Here is a 13,250-nt window from a genome sequence, read left to right on the forward strand (position 1 = left end):
TTACCAACAGTAACCTTGGAAACGGTGGTCCCAGCTCTTTTCAGGTCATTGACCAGCTCCTCCTGTGTAGTTCTGGGCTGATTTCTCACCTTTCTTAGGATCATTGAGACCCCACGAGGTGAGATCTTGCATGGAGCCCCAGTCCGAGGGAGATTGACAGTCATGTTTAGCTTCTTCCATTTTCTAATGATTGCTCCAACAGTGGACCTTTTTTCACCAAGCTGCTTGGCAATTTCCCCGTAGCCCTTTCCAGCCTTGTGGAGGTGTACAATTTTGTCTCTAGTGTCTTTGGACAGCTCTTTGGTCTTGGCCATGTTAGTAGTCGGATTCTTACAGATTGTATGGGGTGGACAGGTGTCTTTATGCAGCTAACGACCTCAAAAAGGTGCATCTAATTTAGGATAATGAATGGAGTGGAGGTGGACATTTTAAAGGCAGACTAACAGGTCTTTGAGGGTCAGAATTCTAGCTGATAGACAGGTGTTCAAATACTTATTTGCAGCTGTATCATACAAATAAATAGTTAAAAAATCATATATTGTGATTTCTGGATTTTTTTTTTTAGATTATGTCTCTCACAGTGGACATGCACCTACGATGACAATTTCAGACCCCTCCATGATTTCCAAGTGGGAGAACTTGCAAAATAGCAGGGTGTTCAAATACTTATTTTCCTCACTGTATATATATATATATATATATATATATATATATATATATATATATATATATATATATATATATATATATATATATATATATATATATATATATATACACACAATATATACGATAGATAGATAGATAGATTAGATAGATAGATTAGATAGATAGATAAATAGATAGATAGATAGATAGATAGATAGATAGATAGATAGATAGATTCAATATAAATTTACATAAACTTAATTTAAAATAAGTATAAATGGCCAATGTAATACATTCATAAATTTACTTACATTTTTTGTAAATTAATTTAAATTAATTAAATAAATAAATAAAATAAAACAATTAAAACATATGTAATTGTTTGTCGTGTAGTTTATTTCCATTTAGATAAAGTTTAGATATTTATTTTAGATAAACTCATATTGCATGGACTTAGCCAAATACAAATAGCCTAAAAAAGATATGAAATCAATGCTAGAACTTCAAATGTATACATTTTGTACATTAGGTTTAACATTTTCTAGATTTTATTCAAGTTTTAACAGAACAAATATTAAGACTTATCTCTTATCTTATCTTATCTCTTTATGTATACATTCATGTAAGATAAATGTCCAAAAACAAGTCATGTCAAGCATGCACACATGGACATTATCTATGTTCCTGTTAAGTCAGAGATAGTAAGGTTGTTGAGTGTACCGGACACCTTATGGCCACATTTAATCTCAATGGGACTATGTGTGTAATCAATAACATCAGGACAGTAGCAGAGGCATCCCATAGGGGTCATAGGCACCACCCCTCAGGGACCTGAGCACTTAGACAAAACAAGAAAGGCAACTAGAGAGGAAAGATGCAAAAATGCTGTCCATCAGGCAGACGACGAGCCAAATAGTTTTCAAAATACAGACCCCTGACCCACATTAACTTCATTCCACAGCCACATTTAAGCCTGATTCCCCAGGGTCAGACTCCTCAGAGTCCAGAGAGCCAGTATTATCCGGCACACGCACACTGTCTGTTTTTGCCAGGCGTGTTTGTGATTCGACAGGCCGTATTATATGTGCTAATCCCATGGCTTCAATACTGGGGATTGCGGTCAAACTGAGTATATAATGAGTTTCCTCAAGCCCAGCTGTGATTGGACAAGCAAATACCAAATAGCACATGCTCCTGATACTGGTTATTCATTAATATTAGAGGGTCATCAACAAAAGCACAGTCCAAATGTCATCATGGTGAAAATCACAATGTAAAATGCTACAAGTCTTAAAAATATAGGTTCCATTTGTTTTCACATTGATGCCATATAAGGACAATTTCAGTGAACAGTTCTAATAAGAACTATTTCTTTCTTAGCCATTTTTATAATTCTTTAAAAAAAAAAATCCTCTTCCACTATAAAGAACCTTTTTGTGCCAATAATTAACTTTTATTTTTAAGAGTGTAGTATAGTGAACATGTACATACTGTACACAAACACACAGATGTCCAAATTCGGACCCTCCTCCAACAAAAACAGATCAGTACACAATGGACACACATAATCAAAAAGGACAGTAACATTTTAGATAAATAAATCATCAATAGGCAGGCTGTTTACGTATAGCTGATTAAGCATTACGTCACTCGGCACACCCACAGGAAAAATGCACACCAGTCTCATTCCATTCAAAACAGTTCCTCAGGTGAGGTCAAAACTATACGCCTGCTTCACCTGAGTCACTTATCTATGAGTACGGGACAAAAACGACACACACCAATTTATCTGGGGCAGGTTGCACTGTGTGTAAGTTACAACTTAGCCTAATTTTGACGAACTACTTACGAACTACTAAGTATTTTTGCATTAATACCATCAATACAAACCCGTCCTAAACGGCACGCCAATGTGTGCATCGGTCCGTGTTGTGCATGTTAAATAAAATCATGATAAATGTCATATCTTTTTTTGTATCTATTTACTGATATGTATTCATTTCAATTACAGTTTCTGAATGTTATTTATGTTACATATAAAAATACAGATTATTATCATGATTAAAGCTACAATATGCAAGAATTTTTTGCCGCTAGAGGGCGCTACATTCCAAACAACAACAACGGCGTAGCTTGATGACGATGTGAAGGAGCGTGGAATGATGGGAACTGTTGTTTTAAACTCCACCGTGGATGTAAATCAGTCAGACGGGAATCGAAAAATCATGTTCATGGATGAGGCTAAGTTCTATTTTTATAATGACATGCTTTTTGTGGCGAGGGGGGCGTGGTTCAGCGCGGTCTGTAATGGGAGAGAGAAAAGACGAGCGTGGGACGCAAGTAGGTCAAGTGCAAAAGACGAACACCTGTGTCTTATTGCCGTGATCCGCGTGGAGAGACCGCTTATAAGCTGCGCTGGAACGAGAGAGAGACTGAAGAGAAAATTGAACCCAGAGAAAGAAAACCGGTGGATCCGAGCTCTCATTTTTTTACTGTTTTGTGCCGTCGCGGTTGCCACGGTGAATGCGCGTTGTGCGCGACTTTTGTTTGTTTTGCTTTATTTTAATAAAGTCCCAGTCACGCCGACCCCTGTCTTCTTCCTTCCTGACTCTTAAACCTCATCACACTTTTATTTCATTAAAATGAATTAACCGCAGGTTTAATACTAAATTGGTTATCATAGATGTTACTGTATGTCGAATTCATTGTTGTGATAACGCTGCGCAGTTTTACGTGTTCTAAACAATTGTTGTAAAAGTACATTCGAACATACCCACATCATTTGCCAAAATACTGATTAATCTTTATGTATAACACATATGCTATATTTATTTACATGGCCATAAACACCAGACGTGATAAACAATGTCAATGAACTAAACACAAATCTAAAGCAATAATACTTTCCTTACATAAACATAACTATTACAGAATGCTACATTTGGAAAATATAAAATTAAGCATGCTTTGTCGACAGAACCAGCTGCAATCGGTAAAGAATAAATGTGTTCCATAACGACTGCACGAAACAAGCTAACGTTTGTTGCTTGATAGACGCTACAACTACAACTTCCGCATTTGTCCAGGAGTCCACGCAGTATGAGCGGAAACCGAGGGTAACGCGGATGTGACGCAATTGACTGGCGACTCCCAGTTCCCCCCTGCTCTAACGCCCCGTTTCCTTGGTTAAAATCGCAATTTTCTCACGATTTAAAAATAGTTGGAAACATTTGGGATATTGTAAGTAATCAACTTAACAAAATATATAACACTGGCCTTGAGATTATGGGATATTTTAATGCAAAATTCTTGCATATTGTACCTTTAAGTAGTATCATATTTAACACCAAGTTCTGGCATGAAACTCTAGATGGCGCAGGATGATAGGTCGTTATCTACATAGCGCAGCTGATTGGCTGCTGTTGCATCAGCAGCCAATGAGCTGCAGCTCAACATTCAAGTACTGGTAGTGTTGCTGTTAGCAGTCTGCAGCACGCTTTCAGAAACCCTCCACCTTCCCCAGCTCCACCTGCATAGATCTGCAACAGTGGTTCATTCATGTATGTTACTAATGCAGCAGCAGCAAGTCTTACAGCTCACAGCAATGTCTGTGAATGTACTGGCAGTAGCAAGTCTCAGTACTCAGCAGCGTAGCAAATCTATTCCGCCAAGACCAAATACATTAGCATTGCCACATCCATTACCATGCCAATCTCTCCAAGAGCTGTCATGACAGAAACTTATTTTTACTGTTAGTAACGTGAGGCAAAAGAAGTTAGAATGAAGGATAAACTGCAGCATTTAAACAGCTTCTGCTCACGTATTTGAAGGCTGCTACTGGATCGTTTAAGGTAAATCTACGCATTACTTTACAAAGAGCTTACAACCTACTAGCAACGTTATGCTTTTGGTGCAACTGAATAAAGTACTGAGTAAGTTACAATCTAGCTAGTAGTTACTAAGCCTCTAGTGTGGACTTTTATGTTCCAATTTAAGTAAGAAATTACAAATGGATGGTGCAACCCTAGCCTGGGGCCAAAGGGTAAGTATGCATAAAGCTTATCTATCTACAGTGATCCATGGATCGTCACATGGCAACCCACACAACAAACTCTAACTGAGCTACACTAGCTGAGAAATACAGAAACAAACACCCTAAAACGTCATTGTTAAAGTGACTTCACAAGTGATTTCTCTAAATCAAAGGCAGCATGCTCACCTCACAGAGAACATTGTCGCGTGAAATCCAGGCAGCGAGAGCTGTGTTGATCTCAGCCCTGAATGCTGCGGTGTGGGAAGCATGCAGACCGCAGCGGCTCATACATCTCTCACCATTAAATCAGAGAACTGGTCCTGAAATAGCTGATGAAACTCCCTCAACTCCACAAGATCAACACAAAAAAAGCACTCTTTGAAACAGCACAGCCTCCACTGGATTTACAGTATAAGCAGTCTGAATATTATAATATCTGACTACAACTGTAAGCCTGAGCTCAGAGTCTGAATAAGTGCTCCGTCCACACAGTCAGACAGATGTTCCCGGTCTAACTGAGACCGCCCTCTTCCTGTAGGCTATATTCCACACCTCCTTTCTGCACTGCCCAGTGGGAGAGCTGACAAGTGTAAAGTGAAAAAGAGAGATCTAAGATGTTACAGTGAATACAAAAAAGGAGAAAAAACATGAATTATAGAGAACCAATTACTCCATTGTGTGTGCTAGGCAGTGCTGGTTATTATTACCTAAAACGGTTTACATTTTTTTTTACTTAAAGGAGAACTTGGTAACTTTTTTAACGTAATAAAACTGTCTAGAAATCATTTGGATGGTTAAACAACCTGTTCTGGTGATATTGGTGACTTTCCCCGCTCCCCCCAGCGTTCCCAGGCGGAAAACCAACCTTGCAACTTGGGGACTACCGTCCCGGCAAGATAGAAATTGGAAGTCTCGTGAGAAGCGAGAACGAAAATGAGAACGAGCGCGAAACACAAATTGCTTTACGGCAATTCGACATAAACAAACACGCATGTATGATGTATTACCAGATTACCCACCTCGGTAGACATAGCTCCACACGATACAGTTGGCTTGCTCCGATCATAACAAAACACACATGAGCAGCGGTAGAGAGGGGGAGGAGGCCGCCGCAAGTGAGTTTTTTACGACCGTGTTGTGAAATATACGCCCCCCCACAGCTGTAGGGGGAGCTCGTGGGGAAAACATGCGACAACAAAAGGGAAAATCAGCGAAGAAGTGACTAGAGTTCGCTAGAGTTACCGAGTTCTCCTTTAAAATAAACAAACGAAAAAGTTTATGTTGAAGTACTAAATTTACAAAAACTAAAATAAAAATAAATGACATCATCATAAAAAAAAAAAAAAAAGCACATCAATTAAAAAAATTAAATATAAAAAATAAAAGCTAAAAAAAAAAAATGCTATATATAATACTAAAATTACACTATAGCTAAGCCAACTGTCACGATTACTGAACTATTAATGTGAAGGACATGAATAAGACCTCAAATCATGAGGTTTACTGAGGAGTTGTGCTATTATTTTTCTAAGCAAGACTTAGGATTTTCGATTAGCGGCCATAAAATGAGCAAAACAATACCATTAACATGAATATCTTAAAGGCTAGGAGGCTCTTTAAGACTCTGGCTAATAGACAACCACCTTAGAAACCACACAGCAACACACTAACATCGTGTCGGCAAGTTTTAGCGTGAACAAGCACTGCACGTTTTCTTTTTTTTAAAACGGTTTAAACCCTTTATAAACATATTAAACTGGTTTACACTGCCAACAATGTACTCATCCTCACAAATAAAGATGTTTTCGTTACTAGCTTTCCCTTCATGCCTACAAATAAAGCCTGCTTTTGTTAAAGTGGGTTCAGTGAAGATAGTAAACAAGTTAAAGCAGATTATGCACAGAATTGTGAATGCCTTCTGTCTATTAACTCCAGTTTACAAAATTTCAGCTTAGAAACACAGCTGGAGAGGACGATTAAAAAGCCGAACAGCTGTCAGAGAACATCTTTATTGCAATGTTAGTGATTATTTCCATTTTTTGGTTCTGTAGCAAAGCACTACCCAGCTTTCAGGCACTTCATGCAAATCCTGTCTGATGGAATACATACTTCTGGAAATACTGTTTGCATAGTTACATAGTCTATGAATAATCTTACAACTTTTTTGTTAGTAATAGTTTCAAAAACATGTTCAATTCAACATTGCACGGCATCTGCAACTATATGATTAAATTGTGGAAAGTAAGCGTTCAATACCAGAATGGAGCCAGACCTGGCTGAGAATTTGCTGTCGATATTGGTTGTTGACATTGTCTAACACTGACCAATTGGTTAACATTGACCAGCTGAAAAGGAAAGTTGTTTCAAAGACCGAACAAGTTACAACATATTTATGTTGACTTAAAGAGTTGTCTGACACTCAGACAGCAGACATCTGATCACATTATAAACACTGATTGATCATTCAGTTTGCATCAGACCATATCACTCAAGCGACTGATTAAAGGAGAACTCCGATCAATTTTAACATTGAGCTAATTTTTTGTACATTTGGAGTGCTGTCAGTACAGAGAACAACGGCAAAAATCGGTGTTGCCTACACCGTGTTATCCTCTTTTTAAAATTTGCACCCTGTTGACTTCAATGGGGCAAGTTTTAAACCTGCTTTTAGCCTCTTAACATCCTTGATGTGTCATTACTGTCTGTACTGTCATTACACCTGTATTTACATCCTGTTTTCGGTCGAAGTCCACAGTAATCGATTGTCGAGTTCACGCGCATGATCATAGGTACTAAACCTATGCGCGTGAACTCGACAATCGATTACTGTGGACTTCGACCGAAAACAGTATGTAAATACCGGTATGTGCGCTGGCTGAATTTAAACATCATTTTTAATATATTTCTTTCACATCTACTGCAGTCAGATTCACCCGCGTTCACTCCGAAGGAATCACTCACATGACCTGTGCACTTGTAATGACACATCAAAGATGTTAAGAGGCTAAAAGCAAGTTTAAAACTTGCCCCATTGAAGTCAACGGGGTTCAAATTTTAAAAAGAGGCTAACACGGTGTAGGCAACACCGATTTTTGTCGTTGTTCTCTGTACTGACAGCACTCCAAATGTACAAAAAAAAGAGCTCAATGTTAAAATTGACCGGAGTTCTCCTTTAATCACTAATTCACGTCACTCCATTGATCTCCATCAACCAATCAGCTGTGCTCTTGTACACAGACACAAAAACACGTACACAGTGTCTGGTTGCCTTGAGCAATCTGCTTCAGATATGAAATGCCATTATTTTCCCAGAATGCCACTTGGAAGCAATAATGAAAGCCTTGGTTTCCAAGCGCAGATCAAATTTCCTCTGTTTAAAGGACACGAACCAGAGTGCATCTGGCTCTTTCCTCTCCTGTGCTGAGCACGGGTCACAGAGGTCAGGTTAGGGTCATCGTCAGGAAGTGTGGGTACTGCTAATGGGGATGTATGTCTGTCAACAGCAATTATTGATCATGAACTTTGCTCCTTTGCATGAACAAATACATTCACTTCACTGCATCAGCACAACAACAGCTACCATCTGAGGTCTGAGATATGCCAATTTTGTTAACATGATGAACTTTTTAGAATAGAATAGAATATCTAACTGCCATATCTTGGTTATATATTGGAATATTTCTCCCAACTACAATTACATTTCCTGATGGAAACAGCTTGCTTGCAAGGCAGCAAAAACAAAAAAAAGCTGTTAAAGTTTTTTGGGTAAGTTCATATTTTAGCTTTGGTTGAAATTTTGTGAATCAACACATTATTGTTTTGTGCCTTCGCAGTGTAAATGACATTTAGTTTACAAATAAATGTAAGAGATACCCATTGCAATACAGAAAGCAATATTACAATGACATCATTGTTGTGTGTAACATTTTGATTAAATTTTTTTTTATTTAAATAAATGATTTTGTACAAAAAAGATAATGATAAAAAAATCATTATCTGATTGGTTGTTGAAGATCAATGGAGTGACGTGAATAAGTGATTAATCAGTCGCTTGAGTGATATGGTCTGATGCAAACTGAATGACGAATCAGTGTTATATAATGCGATACTTCCTGACGCGCCGGCCGGCGACCCGCTGGCTCAAAGTTGCAAGTGCGGATTTTCCGCTCACGGGCACCAGGGGGGTGCGAAACGACCACCATTCAACCCCAAATAAGTAATATAACCATTCCAATGACTCCGAAGCTGTTCAGTTAAGGTAAAAAAGTTACTTAGTTCACCTTTAATGCGTTTTGGCCATTCATTTACACGACAACGGCATTTTGGGTGCCTGTCTCCGTGTAAACAACAAAAATGCAAATCTCTGAAGACGATGACGTGTTCGTGTTCAGTCTATAGTGTTTCATCGCCATCTAATGGCCTGGCACCAGAACACAAGGTTTTCAGTCATTTTTGCAGATCCGTGTGAAAGGGGATCGTTTTGACAATGATGTCGTCTGTATGCGGAAAACTCAAAGGAAACACTTCTCCATTTTAAGTATATCGTGTATTGTCGTGTGAATGTACCCTGAGTGTCAGACAACTCTTTAAGTCAACATAAATACATTGTAACTTTCCTTTTCAGCTGGTCAATGTTAACCAACTAGTCAGTGTTAGACAATGTCAACAACCAATATCGACAGCAAATTTTCATCCAGGTCTGGCTCCATTCTGGTATTGAACGCTTACTTTCCACAATTTAATAAATCCAGTTTAACAAAAAAATCTCATTACTGATGTAAAATTAGTTGATTTTTGCAATGCAAAAATACAAAAAAACAAAAACACTTACATGAGATTTTTAAATTGCTAGGTTTTATAAAGATGTCTGCGTGCTCGCCTTGCGAGTGCTGTAATTTCACTATATTTTTATTGCCATATCTGCATCAAATCTTTATGCATGGCCAAATAATAAAATAAAATTTCAATAAAATAAAACATTGACTGCTCCCATAAAGTGTAGAAATGCATTCTTGTTTAATGATGCTAATTACACAGAAAATACATTTACTTTTGCACTTTCAGTTACTTATGACTAAATTAAAATCACTGATGAGCAGTTATATTGGAAGAAAGATGTCAACCAAGTCTTTTTTATCAAAGGCAAACAGCAGGGAACTTCCGTCGCTTACAGCCTAGTCCATTACAGCACCAGCTTTTAATTACGCCTCAACATATCTCAACACCCGTCTGTGAAACGATTTTCACTTTGTTTCTTCAATCAGTACAGCACAAAATGCAAATCATTTAATCAAATCAGATACAAACGCAAGTATGGGAGAAAGAACGTGATCTGATTCTTCAGGTTGTAAGGTGTGTCTCGAGTAAACAGATATATTCAGAACATACAGCCGAATCCTCTCTGAGGGATTTCTCACACCCTTAGACTGTCAGGTAAAGAGACGGGTGTGGGAAGTGGGTGTAACTGATGACAGGATGTGCATCATGTAGACCCATGGGCCTATGGGAAAGTGTTTATAGCATGACCACACACTATCTGCGGAGGGCTATTCCACCACCCAGCACTGACCTTCACCCGGATTATCCCAGAACAATCTGCTCTTTTCAAAATACCATAACAAAGTGAAGAAATTGAGACTTTCCCTTTGGCCAAAATCCTCTTACGATGGAATGGACAAAAACCTGGCTCTAATGAATCAGAACTGGATGCATAGAAAAAGTATGGGGTATCAAAAGGCCAGCAGAAATCACTCATTTCATTTACACAAGAGTCGTATCAACACAGCAACACACCCACGCGTTACACAGCAAAAAAAGCCTTTTTTGTGGCCATAAAAGAGGGGAAATCCTGTTTCTTCAAGTCACTGTCCAAACAAAGCAAAATTGTAATAGTAAAATGTGCCAGAAAGATCTTGAAAACACAGCAGTCAGTCCAAATCGGGGAACAGTGTCCTCCTTTCCTCTTTATTTGATAGGAACCAAATCTAATCCACAGCAGTTCAAAACAATCTGAGCTTTCTGTTCGAATAAATCCCGCCCTTCTTTACATTAAATGTCTAATGTTTAACAGAAAAAAACGGTCAATGTTTTGGGTCCATGAAAGACATTTTTTTCCCCATTAAAGGTGTGTCATACACGGGCGGATGAATTCAAGGTGTGACGACTCAGAGACTCGCCCTTAAGAAACAACCTGTGATTGAATTGCACTTAAACATATAGCTGCATATGACAGCCAGTGTCGACAAGCACCAATTAACCATCAAGTCTGACAGCTAGTGGTGGCTAACATGGAAATAATTAAGTCTGAGGCATGACCTAGCATTCCCTAACCCGACCGCAACTATTATCGGCCTCATTAAATATAGCAAAAAGTGAATAAATAGTTCGTTTTTTCAGAAATAGTTCTGGCAAGACTGGTGGCACAAACAGTCTTGCTTTTGACCGTAGTCTAGGGGATGAAGCTGAGAGCTCTGTGGCCTTTCTTCCACGCCGCAGGATAAATGTAGTCAGTTTTCCCCACCATTATTGCTCTAATGTGCGCCCGAAGGGCTTCTAGTCGTTGCCAAACCAGAAGCATACTGGTTCACCCTGGTAACAAAAAGGGCAATAAAATTCCCCCCGAGAATCACATTGCCACTGGCTACTGTTTGGAAACACCCTACCGCATGTGCCGGCAACAATTCAGAGCCAATTAGAGACCTTCAAACTTGATTGCATTTTCAGCCTCAGCGGTCTTGTTGGGAACTTGCATTTCCACTTAAGTTAAACCCACATTTGCACACATTTCATGGCCCACTGAAATGTTTAGTTAACGCTGGCAGGTCACAGGCATTCCGTTCTGCAATGCTAGCTAGTGCCCTCAGCTCTTGAATACAATGACCTCCAAAACATCTTTGTTTCAATCCCCAAGCGTATTAATTGTCGGCCTGTCTTCCTGGTGCAAGTAGAGTTCAAGGCTACGCCGTTTCTGCCGCCTCTGTAAATTATATGAGCCTCTGATGTGGATTCAATGGACAATGGCTGCTGGCCACCACCTTCTCCATCTGGTGAATCCATCATTTAAAACCCAATCCATGTAGAAGCACTGTCACGCCATGTGACACCATGTGTCACTGAGGATAGGGGGTTTCAAGCTGGAGAAAAAAATAAAAATAAAATAAAAAAAAACACTTACTTTCGGCTTATCAAAACGGTTTACAAAAGAAAAGGAAGAGAAAAAGAAAAGAAAAATATCTCTCACTTTCAGCTGCTTCCAAAGAGGATTAAAAATAAAATTAAAATAATCTAAAATAAAAAAAATGGTATCAATGGGCCTTTATACATAAAAATATAAAGCTGCAGGCTATATTTTAGGGGGTCTGAAGGGAATCATCATATTTGAGGGTTTGTGGCATCAACAAGTTTGAAAACCGCCTGGCTTCGGATAAAAATCAATGTTGAATGACTAATTGGTTGCAAAGGCTAAATGCTTTGAATGTTTTCATGGCTTGGCTTGGATTGTATAAAATAATGAGATATTACATGCCTTGAAAACGCATACAGCATATGTTCCACACCTGTCCCGCGTAAACATTAGATCGACTCTTGTAATTTTTACCTCATTTGGAAATGGCTTTGGATTTTGTTTATCTAAACTGGCACGTTTCCACCCACTGTCAAGCGTAAAATCTAGATACTGTATCTGGGAATACTTATACAGCAAGAAGCCTTCATGAATACCAGTCAAACACAATTGCACTGTCAAAGTAGAATGGTGTTAACTAAAGGTGATGATACACAGGACAACTTTTTGAGCAATGTTGCCGTCAACGGGCAACCAGATGAGACACAGGGCCCACGACCGATCTAAATTATCCAGATAGAAATGTATTGCCCATTTTCAATGGGAAAGTGCCCAAGCAACATCGCTCGGCAACATTGCTCAAAAAGTTGCCCTGTGTATCATCACCTAAAGAGGAGTCAAAGAAGCAAACCTTTAGCTGATCTCCCTTAAGGAATGCCACTTGGGCTCTTGCGTCAGTTATGTGTTGCAACAGGATGCCATGGGCTGTGGCAATGATGGATACTACAGAAACCTGTAGAAGGACAGATCAGCTCAATGGTAGCTCAGATCAGCTCAGATCAGCTCAATGGTTTTTGTGTCCCCTGCCCATGCTAAGAGCCTCCTACATTTGGGTGGTTAGAGGTGCAGTGCTTTTTGGAGCACTGGGGTGCCAAGCAAGACCGTAATATGAATAACATGAGATCAGAGCATTGTCCGAGCTTTATCCAGGAGAGAATGGCAAATTTAAACAGCTACACTGGGCTTTTGTTCCACTACACTGGACAGAGCTGGGATAGGCCTCCCAGAACACCTCCTTTATCCGAGGCACACAAACCCTGAGGCACATCAACACACACACACACACACACACACACACACACACACACTCACACGACTCCTTCTGCAGGCTTGTGCAGTGCAGTACAATTCAAATACAACCTGATGAAGAAGAGGCTGGCACCATCAAAGCATGCCACCATAAAAAAATAAAATAAAAAAAGATTAAAAGAGAAACTGAATGGTAGA

The 13,250-nt window shown here is 39.1% G+C and overlaps 1 protein-coding gene across 4 annotated transcripts in view; it reads right to left on the reverse strand.

The window, feature by feature from the left end:
• daam1a (dishevelled associated activator of morphogenesis 1a) overlaps positions 1–13,250 on the reverse strand; it is a 57,526-nt gene that overhangs the window by 40,650 nt on the left and 3,626 nt on the right. Inside the window, exon 1 of one of the 4 annotated variants that reach the window (XM_084393945.1) lies at positions 4,868–5,204. The exons of 2 other annotated variants lie outside the window; for them this stretch is intronic. The gene's annotated coding sequence lies outside the window, so the exon portion shown is untranslated. Of the gene's footprint in view, positions 1–4,867; positions 5,205–13,250 lie in introns of those variants that run through there. One more of the 4 variants, XM_084393942.1, reaches the window with a different exon arrangement.

This window comes from Rutilus rutilus (genome assembly GCF_951802725.1).
Source record: "Rutilus rutilus genome assembly, chromosome: 21".
Classification (NCBI taxonomy): domain Eukaryota; kingdom Metazoa; phylum Chordata; class Actinopteri; order Cypriniformes; family Leuciscidae; genus Rutilus; species Rutilus rutilus.